The 18,009-nt window shown below is 37.3% G+C and overlaps 1 pseudogene; it reads right to left on the reverse strand.

The window, feature by feature from the left end:
* Positions 1–16,303: 16,303 nt before the first annotated feature.
* Positions 16,304–18,009, reverse strand: part of LOC110544932 (single-stranded DNA-binding protein, mitochondrial-like) — a 38,217-nt pseudogene continuing 36,511 nt past the window's right edge.

Consider the following 18,009-nt stretch of genomic DNA (forward strand, 5'->3'; position numbering starts at 1 on the left):
GTCAGACACAAAGAGAATCAAGTTTATGGATTACTTGCTGAATTTGTTTCTGGAAAGCAAATTTTTACAGTTACACTAGTTCAAACACACAGAAGATCTGGACAAAGTGGGGTGGTAGTGCCTAACAGGAATGCTTTCCCCTCCCCCCATTTGAAAATGCACAACCTGAGAGAAAAGGTGTGAGTAATACTTTGTGTGCCCTAATATATATTCCCTGAAGAATATTGGATCATAAAGCCATTTTCAACTTTTAAAAAGAATTTTTGAGATTATAATGAAATTGTTTCAACCTTCTCATTCCTCTCTACTCTTACGTCTCAAATGCTGGGATGAATGGTTAAGGTGGCTACTTAACAATCAAATACAGATGGCTTTCAGGTTCTCCCAGCATCCCTCAGTCCTTACCTGTTACAAGGTATGGGTTTCAAACACAGATTTCTAGCCCAGGAGTTGAGCTGCCCTCCTCACAGCTGTCCATCCTTATGTATTCTAACCATTTTGGTTACCTGGTCTTTTTCATTTATCATTTATCCTCCTGGGCCTTTGTTCTGGCTCTCCACTTCCCTCTCTCCTCTCGTCTCACGTAGCTCAGGGTCATGTCAAATTTAGACCATCCCAGATTTCCCTGTGATTGACTATGTTCTCTCGTCTATCTATAATAAACTTTCTACTCCAATATTCCTAGGTACAGCCATATCCTTTTTGTTTCATTTCTCATTTTTTATTGAGCTCCCATTAACTACTCCTTGCTTTCAAATTCATGGCCATTTGTTTCTTTAATGGTCGTTACTGTTTAGCTTTGACTTAAGTTTGGCTGAAGGACTTCCCAACTATGAGGGAGAGATGACTGCACTGGACATTGATCGTGTAATGGAGTGTGCAACATAAATGACCTGTATCTTGGAAGATGAGCAGGTGCCCTGGGAAAGTGGAAGATTGTATTTTAAAACATTTCCAAGATGAGGATGTTGCAGGATATTTGATCCCAGTGTGATCCCTTAGATTGTGAACTGTAAAAACCTGTGCTTTGTTTGGTGTGGTTGAGCCCTAACACAAACCTTAATAACAAGAACTTTCTGTTTATTCTAAACAGGTGATTATGGTATGGTTACATCAACCCTAGAACATACCTTTAATTCAAAAGCTCTCTATGCACAGGATTAAATAATATTAATCCTACGTCAAGAGGCAAAGCAAGAAACCAGCTGACAGGGATTAAAGAGTAAGTGGAACTTTCGGCTGAAATGTATTTAAGACAGAGTGTAAAAGTGGAAAGAGTTTTATCTTGGTAGATTTTGGGCTTTTTTAGCTTTGAGCTAGAAAGCCTTTGGCCTTGGGTTCCTTTGACCTATCACCCTTGAGCTGTCATCTGAACTGGTGAGATTTTTTGGCATTTTCCTCTTGGAGGTGAGGTGAGTAGCAGGGTCAGGTGGGTGCTTTCTCTGCCTCTCTGCGCTAGCAAGTTTTAAAATCGAATAATTGGGATTTTTGTTCTTTTATAACAACATGAGGGTTCTGTGTGTCCATAGGGATTAGGGCAAAGCTAGAATGCCTCTACTATCTGCATCATTTGATCTTTGATCCACTGGTAGAGGAGCTATGACTGTCCTGACTCAGCTCTATTGTTCAAACTGATAAGGGTCTCTGGGCAGTCCTAGCAGTCAGGAGCAACAGTGGGAGGTAGCTTATGGGTTTGTTCTGGGATTTTTCTCTGATTCAGCTGTAGAGGGCTGTGAGTGAGATCAGAGGCCCTGTCATGGTGAGTGTGGGGCCATTGTCCCTAGGCCAGGAAAAGCAGGCTGCTGAGCTATCACAGCCTGATCTGCTATAACCGAGATGGGCTGTGGTTCAGACTATGGTTCCGTTGTTTTCCATGTGGTGACTTCAGCAGAGATCTTTGTCCTCTGACCCTTCTTGAGTGTTAACTGTCCAAGGAGGAGGGGACCCTGTGGCTTGGGCAGTAGAAAGTTGTGGTGCTTGTAGAATCACTACCTAGTGTGCACACCCAGGCATTGCTTTTGCTGTGCATTAATTAGATAGATTGGAAAACTGAAAGTCTCATTTCTAGAAATGCCTCATGTTATAGTCCACACATGGTTTTGTGTAGCAAATTTTACAAATAGTTTTGAAACTGGTAAAAAAGAAGTGGTGGTGGTCATCATTAAGCAATAATTGCTTACTTTTTTTTTAAATTTATTTTTTACCTTTCAACTACCACCGGGCACAATGGAGTGATTCAAGGGAATTCAATTCCTGGGTTCAAATGGATTTTCTGAGATGCAAAATTTTGTCAGTGTCAGGTGTGCCTGGGTTTAGGTAAGTGGGAAGGGAAGATTCCACATCTTGTGACATAATCCATGCAGCAAGAAACAGATATTAAATTATTCTTCAATATTGTTTTGTGTGTGAGTGTTGGTGAGGGCAAGGCTATGCTTGAACCCACAAGGGAACATGAGGGACTGCAAGCCATAGCCCATCTTTATTATGGTCTCCATTTTCCAAGAGACTTCCAGAGAAAAAGGATTCTCTGGAAAGGAGATTAGTAGTAGCAGGAGGGTCATAAATATAGCAGTTTAAAGGTATCACTTTGAGTTTGTCTTGTAGGAGTTGTGAAATCTGTGTTTATTTAATTTGTATTAAATTAAAAAAAATCAAAGGTACCTCTGATCCAGTGCACATTTTTCATGTTAGAGTTTCCTTAGGCCTTTTCATGTAAACTTGGCTATATTTTAGGCTTAAGTTTTTGGCTTTTTCTCTTATCCCCTCACTCTTTCACAAAATCTGTGCATTCTTGACTGTTGATGTTTGTGCTAAGTATAGAAGTCACATCATGCCAGAAGATTATGAGATTAGTGGCAATAGAATTGTCACTTATTTTTCTGTTTTCCTCTGTTTCTTACCAGGTGGCTTTTCTGATATGAGATAGAGATTTTGTGTTGTCCTTTAACAAGCATAGAACGACAATTTGCACTTATGTCTGTAGAAGGCAGAGGAGACTACATGAAGGTGGGTGATACCACTTGGCCAGTTTACTCCTTTTCTTTGGGCATAATCTTTTGGTGATCTGTCCTTTTTCTTTAGAAGTTTCATGTTTCCAGTGGACTCCATATTCTTTATTTGGATGTTTTTATTCTCCTGAAATTATTATATCAACACCCTGCCCCATACCTAATTCTGGGGTGAGGATAGTTCCTTTTCAGGCAGTTATATCTTTTATAGGGCAAAATGGTTTTTGGAAATAGAAAAAGTATAATCTCTCAATCTAAGTTACAAAAATCTTTGAAAGTTTACAAATATACCTTCAACTCTATTTATTTCTAGATAACAAAGGACATTTACTTTGATTTTCACCCTGTCTTTTACAAGTAGCTTTTAAGTGGAATCAATGTAAATCCTATGTGCCTGCCTCTGCCTCCCACGTGGTATGTAAAAGGCATGTGCGTCCCAAATGCTGGGATTAGGGCTATGCTATAAACCACCAACACCCTGTCATTGTAACTCCTGAATTTAGAAAACAACTAATTAATAGATAACTGCTTGTCTCTGCTGGGATTAAAGGCACTGTCTATCACCACACTGATCAAATATGTTATATTCACTCCAAATTATTCCAACTCAAACAAGTTTATACCTTTGAATTTACTTAAAACATTTTAAACCTCTTAACTCTTTTTAATATGAAACAACAAAAGTGTCCTTTTTTATTTAAAAAGAAAACACTAGTCTTTATAAGTTTGTGTGGACTCAAGGACCAAGCTGTCTGAGGAATAGTTACCTCTGCTTATTCAGGAGATCTCTACTATTCAAATCTAATTATTATCAATTTTGATAGGATCCACCATTCTATTCCTGTGGAAGCATTCAGTTTTACCAGTGAAGACACAGTTTCTCACTATCTACTCCTTTTAGTTATGTTTACTTTTTTTTTTTTTTTGTTCTACAGTATTTAGGTGTGCTGTTAAGTTGCTAGGAATAGATCTTTCTGATTTTTTTCTGAATGTACTTAATGCTATAAACTGTCTTCTGGTCGACACTTCTATTGTGTAGTATGAGTTTTGATATGTTATGTATTCATTTCAAGAACTTATTGCAAGTTTCTTATATCTTTTGAGACTTCCACTGTTCAAGTATATCATCAATTTTGGAGAACAGTATATGAGTTGCTTAGAAGAGGGAATACAATCTTTTGTGCTTGGGTGCATGTTCTGTAAACATCATTTGGGTATATTTAGTTTTTTGATCTTAATTATCTGGATCATTTCTCTGTTCAGTTTGGTCAGAAGGACCTGTCCATTGGTGAGAGTGATATATTGAAGTCTTCCCCTACTGGTTTATGAGGGCTAGGATGTGATGCAAGCTGCAGAAGGGTTTCTTTTATAACTTGGATGCTCTTATGTTTGGGGCATAGATGTAAAGTATTGAAATGTTATATTGCTGGATGTTTTTTTTTAATATGCCATGTCCTTTGCCATCTTTTTATTAGTTGTTTTTGAAGTCTGTTTTGTTAGATATTAAAATTGCTATACAAAATTGATACTATTGTCCATTCATTTGGAATATCTTTTCCAACCCTTTACCTTGAGATAATGTCTATCTTGATGTGAAGCTGTGTTTGATGTATTTAGAAGGATAGATTCTGTTTTATCATCCATTTTGTGAGCCTGTGTCTTTTTATTGGTGAATTTGGGTCAAGGGTATTAAGAGATATGAATGAACAGTGATTGTTAATCTTGGTATTTTGGTGGTGGAGGTGGTGGTGGTTTTAGCACCTTGTGTGGGGCTGTATTTATAGATACATATTGTGTAAATGTGACCTTAACATGCAACATCTTATTTTCTCCATTTGCTGATTGAAAGGTTCTGGGCATAGTTAGTAATATTTCTTGGCTTCTGTAGCATTTTAGAGTCAGAAGCACACTGTCTATGTCCTTCAATTTCTAGCATCTTAATGCGAATACAGGATTAATTCCAATAGATCTGCCTTTATTTTTTTCTTGGTTGGTTTTTGTTTGTCTGTTTGATTGGTTAGTGTGGTCCATTCGATATTTTTTTTTCTGTTACAGCTTTTTATATTTTTTCTTTGTTCTATATATTTAGCATTTTGATTATTCTCTGGAAAGAGGACTTTTTTTTATAGTCCAGTGTCTTTGGTATTTTTGTATGCTTCTTGTGCCTTGATAGACATCTTCTTCTTTAGATTAAGAATTTTTTTTGTATGATTTTGTTGAAAATATCTTCTAGACCCTTGATCTCATCCTTCTTCTGCTAATCTGATTATCAGCACGTTTTTTCTTTTCATAATGTCTCAGAGTTCCTGGATGTTTTGTGATAGGGAGCTTTTGGATTTAACATTTTTCTTTGATACATGTATCTATTACATCTTTCTTTCTGTTTTTGTTGTTGTTGTTGTTGTTGTTGTATATTTTCAGACAAAATTGCTTTTTGTAGCCTTTGCTGTCCTGGAATCACTTTGTAGACCAGGTTGGCCTCAAACTCACAACAGTCCAGCTGTCTCTGCATCCCTGACTTCTGCTGTTAAAGGAATGTATAAACACACCTGTCTTCCATTTCTTCTATTTTGTATTCAATGCATAAATTTATCTCCTTGATCTCTGTTTTCTGTGCGAACCTTTCCTCTGTATTTCCTTGCCGTAGTCTTTAATTTTTTCATTTCCAGGATTCCTTAAGTTTCTGCATTTAAAAATTAATTTTCTTTGGTTTTTTGAGCCTAGAATTCTCTGTGTAGCATATGCTGACCTTGCCTTGCTTTGTAGACCAGGGTAGCCGCAAAGACACAGAGATATCTCTGCCTCTACCTGCCAAAGTGCTGGGATCACAGGTGTGATCAACATGGCCAGCTTGTTTTTGCTTTCTTTATTGATTATATTTCCATATTTCCAGAATGTGTTTCATTCTGTCATTCTCCATTCAGCAGAGGCCTGGAGCTCAGCTTTCAGATGAAGAACAGTGGTTCCATTTCTCTCAGGGGCAGCTAGAACACTTTAGGCAACACCCATGTTCACTAGGCCAGGGTGTGTAAGAATTTTCTATTGACTGTTACAGATAGCTTGTTCTTTTAGAATGAAATCACCAGTGGTCGTGGAAATTCTGGTATTCCAGAGCCTATGGCAATACCAAAGTGTTACCATTCTTGGATACGCTGCTGTGCCTTGCTCTAAGGACTTTCACCTCAGAGGTTCAAGTAAAAGTCCATGCCTGATTGGCTTGCAGCCAATACATAGGCCTAGTGAAACACAGACCCAGTGAGGCCTAGGCACAGTGGGCCAGTGAGCAGGCCCAGAGGGGGATAAATGATGAATCTCAGAGGCCATGATGGAAGGCTGATGGTATCAGGTGGCATCTAACCTGCCAGCATGCCTGCACCCCCAGCATGTTTGTTTGCGGTCAGAATTTATAAACCTTGGCCAGAGGGACAAATTTCCAGGGTGAATGTTTGGTTTTCTGTGTCTAAGTATCAAGGATCCTTGGCTTAAATATTGGGTCATGATGCCTCATTTTCCATGCAATAGCATGGTCCTATTGCAAGAAGGAGGACACAGTACTTAATTATCCTATATGTGTGGGGAAATCTCTGAGCACAGTTGAAAGTCACTGCTGAAGACTAAAATCCTTAGCAGGGTAATGCATTTCTAGGAATTCCCAAATACTTGTTGGAGCAATTTCCTTATCAGGAAAGGGTTTGGCTAATAATCTGCCCTGAGGTCTATGTGAAGCTCTTTATAAAACCTGGGGTCATACAGATCCCGAGGTGAATTTTTAGGCTCTTCACTGAGAAAACAGAGTTCACTATCATAAACCAAGTGTAAATAACTGGCTATCCAGAGATGTCAGAGTTCACCCTAATCCAGAAAAGCCTCACATCCCTCAAATGTTTGTTGTTTCATGGCTTTATTTAAGGAATTTATTGGTTTCCTCCAATTGTTTGATTATGATTTGCCTGGATTTCTTTATGGATTTTATACATACCACATACCACAGCACATCCTGAATATATAAACATAACTGAAAGCACAAGAAAAAGATCTTAAAACAAAATAGATGAAGATGATATTGGTTTTTAAAGCAATTAAGGCAAAAAAGATTTTTAAGCGTATAATACAAACTCAGAGATAGATGTGGTACTGTGTCCTTACCATCTTACCAATTGGCAAAAGGATTGTGAGTTCAAGGCCAACCTGGGCTCCATAGCAAACTCACTTTTTCTTTAAAATTCTGCTTTCTTCCACTTGGCTTGAGAAATTTACATTTTCTTACACTGATGCAGACATATATCCAGTCATAGAAAATAATATGGTTTCCAAGTGATTTTAACAGATATCTTTTGCTTTATCATAATAATATGAGATAATTTTAGTAGTCAAAATCATTTATCTTATATTGAAACATTTGTATGCTTTAATGGAATCTTCAATTGGAATAGCCCTCCACCTCCAATACATATTTTATTGTTGCCAAAGGAAATAATTAGATTGCACAAATTGAGTAATGGCCAGTGATTTCTTTGATTTTGATTTTATCTATAATCCTATTGTATTTGCTTATAGGACTATGTTATTTTTATAGTCCTATCTTTGTGTTTGCTTTTGACAGGAGTGCTATGTATATTGTGTGATTTGATTAGTTATAATCTAACTATATTGTTTTTTTGAAAGTCATAGACCTTCACATATTTTCCCTTCTGAAAATTTATTATATTATGCTATAATTCCTTTAGTTTTTGTTGATTTGGAGACTTTATATAGAGAAGCAGTTTTACTTTTCTCTTCTTGATCTTAAAGGCTTGCCTCTCCTCATTTCTTGGTATATCTGTGTTTTCAAGTTGTTGCAATCATCAATGTCTCGGTTTTTGCTTTTTAAGTGACTGATAGAATTAACACATTGTTTTTAGGCTTTTAAAACTTTCTCCTATATTGTTGTCTCTTTGTCCTTATTAGCTTCAGTTGTCAACATTTCAAAGCCTGCAGTCATCTGAGGGAGCCTCAATAAATGGCATGCCCTCATCAGAGAAGTTGTTTGCTATATCTGTGAGAGATTGTGTTGATAGATGATTGATGTGGGAAGGCTCTTCCACTGAGAGATACAATATCCCTAAGCAAGTGGGCCTGGGCTACATAAGATAACTACCTGAGCATGAGACAGTGATGAAGCAAGAGACCAACCTAGGAAACATTTGCCCATGGCTTTTGCCTTAATTTCCTTCAAGCTTGACTTTCTATGCTAAGCTCCCAAAGTGATGGACTGTGATCTGACAGTACAAAACTAAACGTGTAAACGCATTCATGACCTGAGATGCTTTTAGTTAAGGGATTTAGTCACAACAACAAAGAAGCACATTAGAACAAAAAGTTATATGCAAAGAGTGATTTTACTGCTGGACAGAATCTTGGAATGTTCTCTTTTTAAGGAGTGCAGAAAACATCAGGATTTACGATGGCAAATGCATTACAAAGCTGTACGCAGAGATTCATCAGCTGTTCTGGTAGGACCTAGAAGATCAGAGTATTGAGAGTAATGCAGACAGAGGATGTCCATGTCATAAGATTCGGTGGACAATAGACTCTACAGAAAATCAAGCTACAGGTCATTTGTGTGATATTTTAGCTGCCAATCATACTAATTCATTCTGCCCATGCCTTGAAATTGAGTGAGGAAGAATTAAAAATTGATGAACAGGATTTCTTAGATGGAATATTGAATCTGTTGAATGGTTAATATTAGAGAGACATTCAGGACCACAGTGAAAGAAAGAGACAAGTGGAACAGAAATTAGTGTAAAGCCTTTGTAGAGAAAAACAGTACTAGATAGTTTCAGATGGCAGTCACATGATGAAAGAGGCAGAATTTTTTCAAGGAGATTATCACCATCAAAGAAGAAGTCCTAGTTCTGGATTTGAAGCCTAAAATGATATTCATAGAGTAAATGCCTTTCTGCTAATTCTTCTGTTAATGGAAGGAGGACTCAAAGTGATTCCTAGTGCCAGGAATGAACTTCATATAAAGCCTGCTCCAAATGGTCCAAGTGTGACACCGTCCATCCCAATTTTGAATCCAAATTGACAGGCTCACCCATGTTGTGCTTTTTCTGGAAACAAGAAAGATGTAAAATTTAACGTATTAGATTCTTTGTGGTTTCTATTCAGCACTGCGCCAGCCTTCTGTGTTTGGCAGAGTCAGATCACCAGTGAAGATACTGTAAAGGTTCATTGCATGACACCATGAGGGGTGAAGCCTGAGTTGCATCTTGACACTACAAGATGTTGATATCCCTAAGTTATGAGATACCTGTCATGGAGTGCTGCCTATAGGGAGTGGAAGTAACCAATCTGAGAGATGTACGAGACGTTGCATAGATAGGACCCTCTAAGCCTTTTGAAACAGCAACAGGATTTGCTGTTTTCCTTGCTGGTCTTCTTTCCTTGGTACAGTCTTCTCTCACTGTGTATACATTCCTCTCTACTGGAATGGGAAGGGGTATTCTGTGTATCTATGTTGGAATGATATAACTTGCTTCTGATGTGGCAGTCAAGAGATTTTCTTATATGTCAGAAGAGACTTTGGACATTTAAACAGTGTATGAGTTATTGCCAAATTTTAGGATCACTGAAGTTAGACTACTTTTTCATCATGGGATGGTCATAAGCCAATAGTGAATTTGGTCAGAAATTATTTGATCGAATCAAAAAAGCTCCCAGAGAAGATGATGCTTCTCATTTTGACTTTGAATGAAAAATTTTCTGTCCTGAAAATCAGTATGTACACCAGGTAGGTTTTGCACTTACAGGTCTAACTCCAGTTGAGTTTGGGGTAAAATTTAGGCTAACATGCCTGGCATCAATAACATCATCATTGGCTGCTGAGTCTGGAATGTAGGCTTTTGGATTTTTTATTTTGTTTTGTTTTGTCTGTGTAAGCATAGGTTTTTGTGGCTATCTTCATCCACATCTTGCATTTGTAATTGCCAGAGAGTATATTTAATTTTTTAGGGGCATGTATTCATGACATTAACACTGAGCTTCCTGAGTCATTGAATTGCAGGAGGGTGACATTCTTCCAACCTGTTGTGTTTTTTTTAACTTTATTCATTCATTTTATTCACATTTTTATTTAACTTTTATTAATTACACTTTATTCATTTTTTATCTCCCCATAAGCCCCTACCTCCTCCCCTCCCAGTCCCACCTTCCACCCTCCTTACTGCATGCATGCCCCTCCCCATGTCCACTGATTGGGGAGGTCCTCCTCTCCTTCTTTCTGATCTTAGTCTATCAGTTTTCATCAGAAGTGGCTGCATTGTGAGGGTTCTAGGTTATCTCCATGAATAGTCCTTGGTTGGAGTATGAGTCTCTGGGAAGTTCCCTGTGTTCAAATTTTCTTGTGTTGCTCTCCTTGTGGAGTTCCTGTCTTCTCCAGCTCTTACTATTTCCCACTTCTTACCTAAAATTCCATTCACTGTGCCCATCAGTTGGCCATCAGGCTCAGCATCGGCTTTCACAGTCTGCATGGCAGAGGCTTTCAGAGGCCCTCTGTGGCAGGTTCCAAGGTTGTTTCCTGTTTTCTTCTTCTGGCTTTCAGAGGCCCTCTGTAGCAGGTTCCTAGGTTGTTTCCTGTTTCCTGATAAGCTAGGGTTAGATAGAAGGGGAGTAAGTAGTTCCTTCCCTATCAGATTAGGGAAAGGGCATAGGAAAAAAGAAAGAGTGTGGGTGGGGCTGGGAATAGATGACAGAGGGGTCTACAGTGGGTATACAAAGTGAATAAATTGTAATAAATAAAATTTAAAAATAATTTAACATCTCAATTGTAGCCTCCTCTCTTGTCTCTTCCTCACCTCATCCTCCATTCCTCTTTCCCGTGTATCCCATTTTATCAGATAGGGGGTGCCCTCCACTCCTACCAGCTGATCCAAACTTATCAAATCTCACTAGGACTGTCTACACCTTCTTCCTTTGTGGTGTACCAATGCCTCCTCCACCATGAGGAAGTGATCAAAGAGCAGGCAACAGAGTCCAGGTCAAAGTCAGCCCCTGCTCCCCTTACTATGGATCCCACATGGAGACTGAGCTGCCTATCAGCTAAATCTGAGCAGGGGTATGGGTCCTCTTCATGAACGGTCTTTGGTGCATGCATCAATCTCTGCATGTCCCCACAGTCCCAGGTTTGTTGACCTTGTTGGTCTTCTTATGGAGCTTCTGTCAGCTCTGAGTCTTTCTATCCCCCCACTCTTTCCTATGACTCCCTGTGCTCTGCCCAAAGTTTGGTTGTGAGTATTAGCATCTGCTTTATCCCCTACTGGGTTGAGTCTTTCAGAGGACATGTATGTTAGGCTCTCATCCTGTTCCCTCTTTTCAGTCATGTCTGATATCAATTCTATTTGCACTTTTGAATGAGAATTGAGCATCCTCCATAGGGTCCTCCGTTCTATTTATCTTCTTTAGTTCTGTGGATTGTAGTATGTTTGTCCTGTATTATGGCTATTATCCACTTATAAATGAGTATATACCATGCATGTCTTTCTGGTTCTGGGATACCTTACTCAGGATGATCTTTCCTAGTTCCATCCATTTCCCTGAAAATTTCACGATTTCCCTGTTTTTAATACATGACTAGCATTCCACTGTGTAAATATATCACAATTTTTGTAACTGTTGTTCCATAGAGAGACATGTAGGTTGTTTCCAGATTCTGGATGTTATGAATATAGATGCTGTGAACATAATTGAGCAAATGTATTTGTTGAATGGTGGAGCATCTTTTGGAAATATGCCCAGGAATAATATAACTGAGACTTGAAGTAGCACTATTTCCAATTGTCTGAGAAAGCATCAAAATGATTTCTAATGTGGTTGTATAAGTTTGCACTCTCACCAGCAATGGAGGAGTGTTTCCCTTTCTCCACATCCTCATTAGCATGTGCTGTCTCTTCAGGTTTTGATCTTAGCCATTCTGATGGACTATCAAAGTCATTTTGATTTGCATTTCCATGAGGACTATTGATATTTGGCATTTATTTAAATGTTTTTCCACCATCTGATATACCTCTGTGAGGAATTCTCTGTTTATTTCTGTACCCCAGTTTTAAAATGGTTTGTTGGAGTTTAATTTCTTGAGCTCTTTATATATCTTGTTACTAGCCCTCTATGCTGTATATAGATAGGGTTGGTGAGGATCTTTTCCCAGGCTGTGGGCTGTTGATTTGTTCTATTGACAGAATTTTTTGATTCATAGAAAGTTTTAGTTTCAGGAGATCTATTTATTAATTGTTGATCTTAGAGCCAGTGCTCTTGGTGTTCTGTTCAGGAAGTTATCTTTATGTCAATGTGATCCAGGTGTTTTTCCCACTTTTTCTTCTAACTGATTTAGCGTGTCTGGTTTTATGTTGGAAGTCTTTGATCACCTTGGACTTTAGTTTAGTGTGGGATGGTAAATATGGATTTATGTTCATTTTTCTACATGTAGACTTCCAGTTATACCAGCACCATTTGCTGAAGATGTTGCCATTTTTTCATTGCATGGTTTTGGCTTCTTTGTCAAAAATCAAGTGTCCATAGGTTTGTGGGTTTATTTATAAGCCTTTGCTTCAATTCCATTGATTCACCAGTCTGTTTCTGTAATAGTACCATGCTGTTTTTATTACTGTTGCTTTATAGAATAGTTTGAGATAAGGGATGGAGAAACCTCCTGAAGATCTGTTTTTGTGCAGGATTGTTTTAGCTATTCTGGTGTTTTCTCTTTGTTTGTTTGTTTGTTTGTTTGTTTTGTTTTGTTTTCACATGAAGCTGAGAATTATTCTTTCAAGGTCTGTAAGGAATTGTGTTGATATTTTGATGGGGATATCATTGAATCTGTAGATTGTTTTTGGTAACATGGCAATTTTTATTATGTTGATCCTACTGATCCATTTACATGAGAGATCTTTCTATCTTTTGTTATCTTCAATTTCTTTTGTCAGAGGCTTGACGGTTTTTTGTTTTTTGTTTTTTTCATATGGGTTTTTCACTTGCTTGGTTAGGTTAACACCAAGATACTTTATGTTTTGTTTGTTTGTTTGTTTGTTTTTCTGGCTATTGTGAGGGGTGTTGTTTCCTGAATTCTTTCTCAGGCAGTTTGTCTTTTGTACACAGGAGTGCTACTGATTTTTTGTTATCTTTGTATCCAGCCACTTCGCTAAAGTGTTTTTCAATTGTAGGCGTTCCCTGGTAGAACTTTTGGGGACAGTTATGTATACTGTCATTTCATCTATGAATAGTGATACTTTGACTTCTTCCTTTCAATTTGTACCCCCTTAAACTCCTTTAGTTGTCTTATTGCTCCAGATAGGACTTCAGATACTATATTGAAGATATTTGGAGAGAGTGGGTAGCCTTGCCTTGTCCCTGAGTTCAGTGGAATTGATTTAACTCTCTTTCCATTTAGTTTGATGTTAGCTATAGGATTGCTGTGTATTGCCTTCACTGTTTTTAGGTATGTGCCTTTTACCCTCGGTCTCTTCGAGACTTTAAAGAAGAATAAGTGTTGGATATTGTAAAATGCTTTTGCAGCATCTAAGGAAATGATTGTGTGTTTGTTTTTTTTTTTCAATTTATTGATATGATGGATTACATTGATGGATTCCATGTTATTTAACGACTGCTGCATGCGTGGGATGGAGCCTACTTGGTCATGGTGGATGATATCTTTAAAATGTTCTTGGATTTGGTTTGTATTTTATTTGAGTATTTTAAGAGGGATTGGTCTGAAGTTCTCTTTCTTTTTTGGGTCTTTGGTTCTTTGAGGATTTATCAAGGTGCCTTCAGTCTTACAAAAGGTGTTTGGTTATGATGCTTCCATTTATATTATATAAAATAGTTTGAAGAATATTGGTATTCTCTCTTCTTTGAAGCTCTGATAGAATTCTGCTCTGAAATCATTTGTCCCTTGGTTGGGAGTCTTTTGATGTTTGCTTCTATTCACTGAGGGGATGTAAGACTATTAAATTTCTTTACCTGATTTTGATTCAACTTTGGTAAGTGGAATCAATAAAAAAATTGTATATTTCATTTTGATTTTCAAATTTTGTGGCATATAGGCTTTTGACATAAGAGCTAATGGTTCTTTGGATTTTCTCAGTGTCTGTTATCTCTCTCTTTTTATCAGACTTGGTTGATTTGGATAGTGTCTCTCTGCCATTTTCTTAGTTTGGCTAAGAATTTGTCTATGTTTTTTTTTTTATTTTCTCAAAGAAATAGCTCCTGGTTTTGTTGATTATTTGAATTGTTCTCTTTGTTCCTAATTAATTGATATCAGCCCTGAGTTTGGTTATCTAGTAGTCTGCTCCTGTTGGGTGTGTCTGCTTCTTTTTTCATAGAGTATTCAGGTGTGCCATTAAGTTGCTTGTATGGGAAGTCTCCAATAGCTTATGAAGGTACTTAGTGCTATTAAATCTCTTCTTAAGACTGCTTTCATTGCATCTCATAAGTTTGGGTATGATGTGCCTTCATTTTCATTGAACTATAGGAAGTTCTTTATTTCTTCCCTGACCCAGATTTCATTGAGTAGGGAGTTGTTCAGTTTCCACGTATGTGTAGGCTTTTTGCTATTTCTGTTATTGTCAAGATCCACCTTTAGTCCATCATGGTATGATAGGATGCAAGATATTACTTCAATCTTGTATCTGTTGAGGCCTGGTTTGTGACTACTGTATGGTCATTTTTAGAGAAGGGTCCGTAAGGTGCTGAAAAGGAGATATATTCTTTTCTGTTTGGGTGAACATTTCTCTAGATATCTGGCAGGTCCATTTAATTCATGGCATCCCTTAGTGTCATTATATCTCATTTTAGGTTCTGTTTCACTGCTCTGTCACTTGATGATATTGAGTTGTTGTGGTCTCTCACTATTAATGTGTGGAGACTGAAATGTTCTTTGAACTTAATTAATGTTTCTTTTACAAATGTGGGTACTCTTGAATTTGAGGCATAGTTGCCCAGAATTGAGACACCATCTTGGTGGAATTTTCCTTTTTTTGAGTTTGAAGTATCCTTCCTCATCCCTTTCAATTAATTTTGGTTGAATGTTTGTTTTATTAGATATTAGAATTGCTATTCCTGCTTGTTTCTTGTGTCCATTTGCTTGAAAACCACATTCCTGCTTCAACATCCCAGGAACTTTTTCCAGGGATTAGCTCAGTGATCTGAGGTTGGAACCAATTTTCCCTCACCGTTGGGTTTCCTTTCACCTGGGAAACACAGTCAGTGGTGTTTTGTGGCCTACTGTTCCAACTGTTGGTCACTGTGCAGTCTCTGCTACCCTGCTGATCAGACACAGTGTGCAATCAACTCTACCATCTGGGATCTGTTTTTTTTCAATTTTTACTGAATATGAGTATTTTGCTTGTATGCATGACTATGCACCTCTTGTGTCCCTGCTCCTCATAGTCTGAAGATCACCTCAGAACTCATGAACCTAGAACAATGGATAGTAGTGGGTTTCATGTAAACACTGACAATTGATCCCAATTATTTGCAAGAGCAGCAAGAATTCTTCACTGCTGAGCCATCTCTCCCACCTTATGTTGCTTATTTATGACCAGAATTTACATTGCTAATATTTTTCGCTTTCAATTTTTACCTGTTTAAACATGCTTTCCCTTTTAGTAAGATCTTATTAATGTTACAGTTTAAGCTGTGGCACTGCTGGTTTCTGGAAGATTAATACAGAATTGAGTTGAATGTATAATTCTTTGTAGGAGCTTCAGTAAAGACCTCTGAGTTTTTTCTACCTATTATATTTGTTTGATTGACATTTAAGGAAGACTCTGACTTACAATATAGGTCTGGATGTCCTGAAACGCTTTGCATAGATCATGCTGGCATCCAACTCAATGAAATTCACCTGCCTCTGCCTCCTGAGTGATGGAATTAGAGGCATAACTGAATATACCCAGCTTGTTCATCATTTTTGTAGTTAATAAATGTTCATAAATTTCTCTGATATGTACTCAGTACTGTTCATTGTTCATTTCTCTCTGTGTCTCTGTCTCTATCTTTCTCTTTCTATTTCACTCTCTTCTCTCTGTTTGTCTTTGTCCACATTAATTGGCATGTCTATTCCAAGGCTATATCCTATTCAAAAAGTTCAGATATGACAGTTATTCAATTTTCTTCTGAGAATGATTATTGATAACATTAGCAATTCTTTTTTTAATATAAAAGCTTTAATCTTTATTCTTCAACTATAGACTATACATGATTTGGAAAGGAGAATATATAAAACAATTATCAAAAAAGAATAATGTGGTCTATATCTTTTCTTTTGTCTGGTCATTCACAAATATGATCTTATCAGCTATGATTGTTGTTGTTTGACACCTCACATTATTTTTATTCATGTATTTACTGTAGTCCACTTTCCCTTCCACAAATATATGAATCTCCCTTTTCACATATTGATATGCCACTTCCCTGAAGCATGGTAAAAAGATGATATTCAGTGCCATGTTGTGTTTTGACTGAGGTTATCCATTTATTCAGTGTCCCCTGATTACCACATCTCATTTGTTGCTAGATAAAATATTGTGATTCCTTTTCCTTCCACCTGTCTCATGACAGAGTCCTGACTGACTTGATCAAGGAACTGACCAGGATTCATAGATCGCTCAAGAACCCAACTGCTCACTACTTTAGATTCCTGTCTTACAAAGTGATGAAACTCCTGTAACACAGTTCTTCAAAGCACACCTTTGGTTTTTCTTACAATCTAACCTTTAGGCTTTTTCTTCTCCCCTCCTTCACCCAATGCACAGCACCCAACTGTCTAACATTAGCACTTCTGTGTCAGAAAATATATGGAAGAAGCACTAGAATTATATGGTTATATTTCCAAAGAAGTATAAATTTATATTGTTGCCAATGTTTCTGTTGTACAATTGTATATTGTACAATTATATTTTAGAATTCAGTGACATTCAATGATGTGCATGTGAAATTCAGCCAAGAAGAGTGGGCTTTGCTGGAATCTTCCCAGAAGCAACTCTACAAAGATGTGATGCTAGAGACATGCAAAAACCTCACTGAAATAGGTAAGACTGTGAATTTTCTTTCACTTTTAAAATAAGGAGACAACTCTTACTTTGTTGTTGATCCTCTTCTGCAATTCCAATTGAGAATGAGGAGGAATGAGGTGATTTAATCAGGCATAGTACTAAGGGTCACAGAATGTAGTGATTTAAGTTTTTCCTTAATAATAATATGATATTTCCAATAATATATATTTCTGGTACTATATTTTAGGTTACAAATGGGAACACCATAATATTGAAGAACATTTTCAAAGTTCTACAAGTAACAGAAGGTAAATTTATATGCATGCTGATACAGACACGAGTGTTAAGAAATTTTAATGTGTCCTGGAAGTGTTTGTTTTTATTTTTGTTTTTGTTTGTTGGCTGCTTTTTATTTTTTGTTTTTGGAAGATTTTTTTTTTGTAGCCGTGGCTTGTCTTAGACTTGCTTGGTGGAACAGCCTGACCTTGAAATCACACATATCTGCCTGTTTCTGCCTCCACGAATGCAGGGATTAAAGGCATGTACCATACCTGGCTGTGTCCTGGAGGTTTTGAAGAAAAGCAACAGTGTAAAAACAGCACTGCTTTAAGTGTGCTGATGATCATTAAATTCCCACAATTCCATTTACCTTAATGTCAGGTATCTGATTTGTGTTTGCAAGGCATTCCCTAAGATAGAAGAAAATTAAATAATGTTGTAACAGAAAATACCATTTAAATCATATAGACATTACAACTACTGAGTTGAACTGCCAATCTGTTTAGTCTCATTTTATCTACTCAGATATTGTAAGAGGTATACATATTGAATAGGTGATCAGTATGTGTCCAAAACTTCCTAATAACAACCACTGTTACTCATATTCATGCAGTAACATTGGAAAGTTTAGTGAAAGGAGCAGCTTATGAGAGTCAAGAATATTGTTGTGGAGAAACATTAATCCCTATATGATA

The sequence above is a fragment of the Meriones unguiculatus genome (assembly GCF_030254825.1).
Source record: "Meriones unguiculatus strain TT.TT164.6M chromosome 13 unlocalized genomic scaffold, Bangor_MerUng_6.1 Chr13_unordered_Scaffold_44, whole genome shotgun sequence".
In the NCBI taxonomy this organism is placed as follows: domain Eukaryota; kingdom Metazoa; phylum Chordata; class Mammalia; order Rodentia; family Muridae; genus Meriones; species Meriones unguiculatus.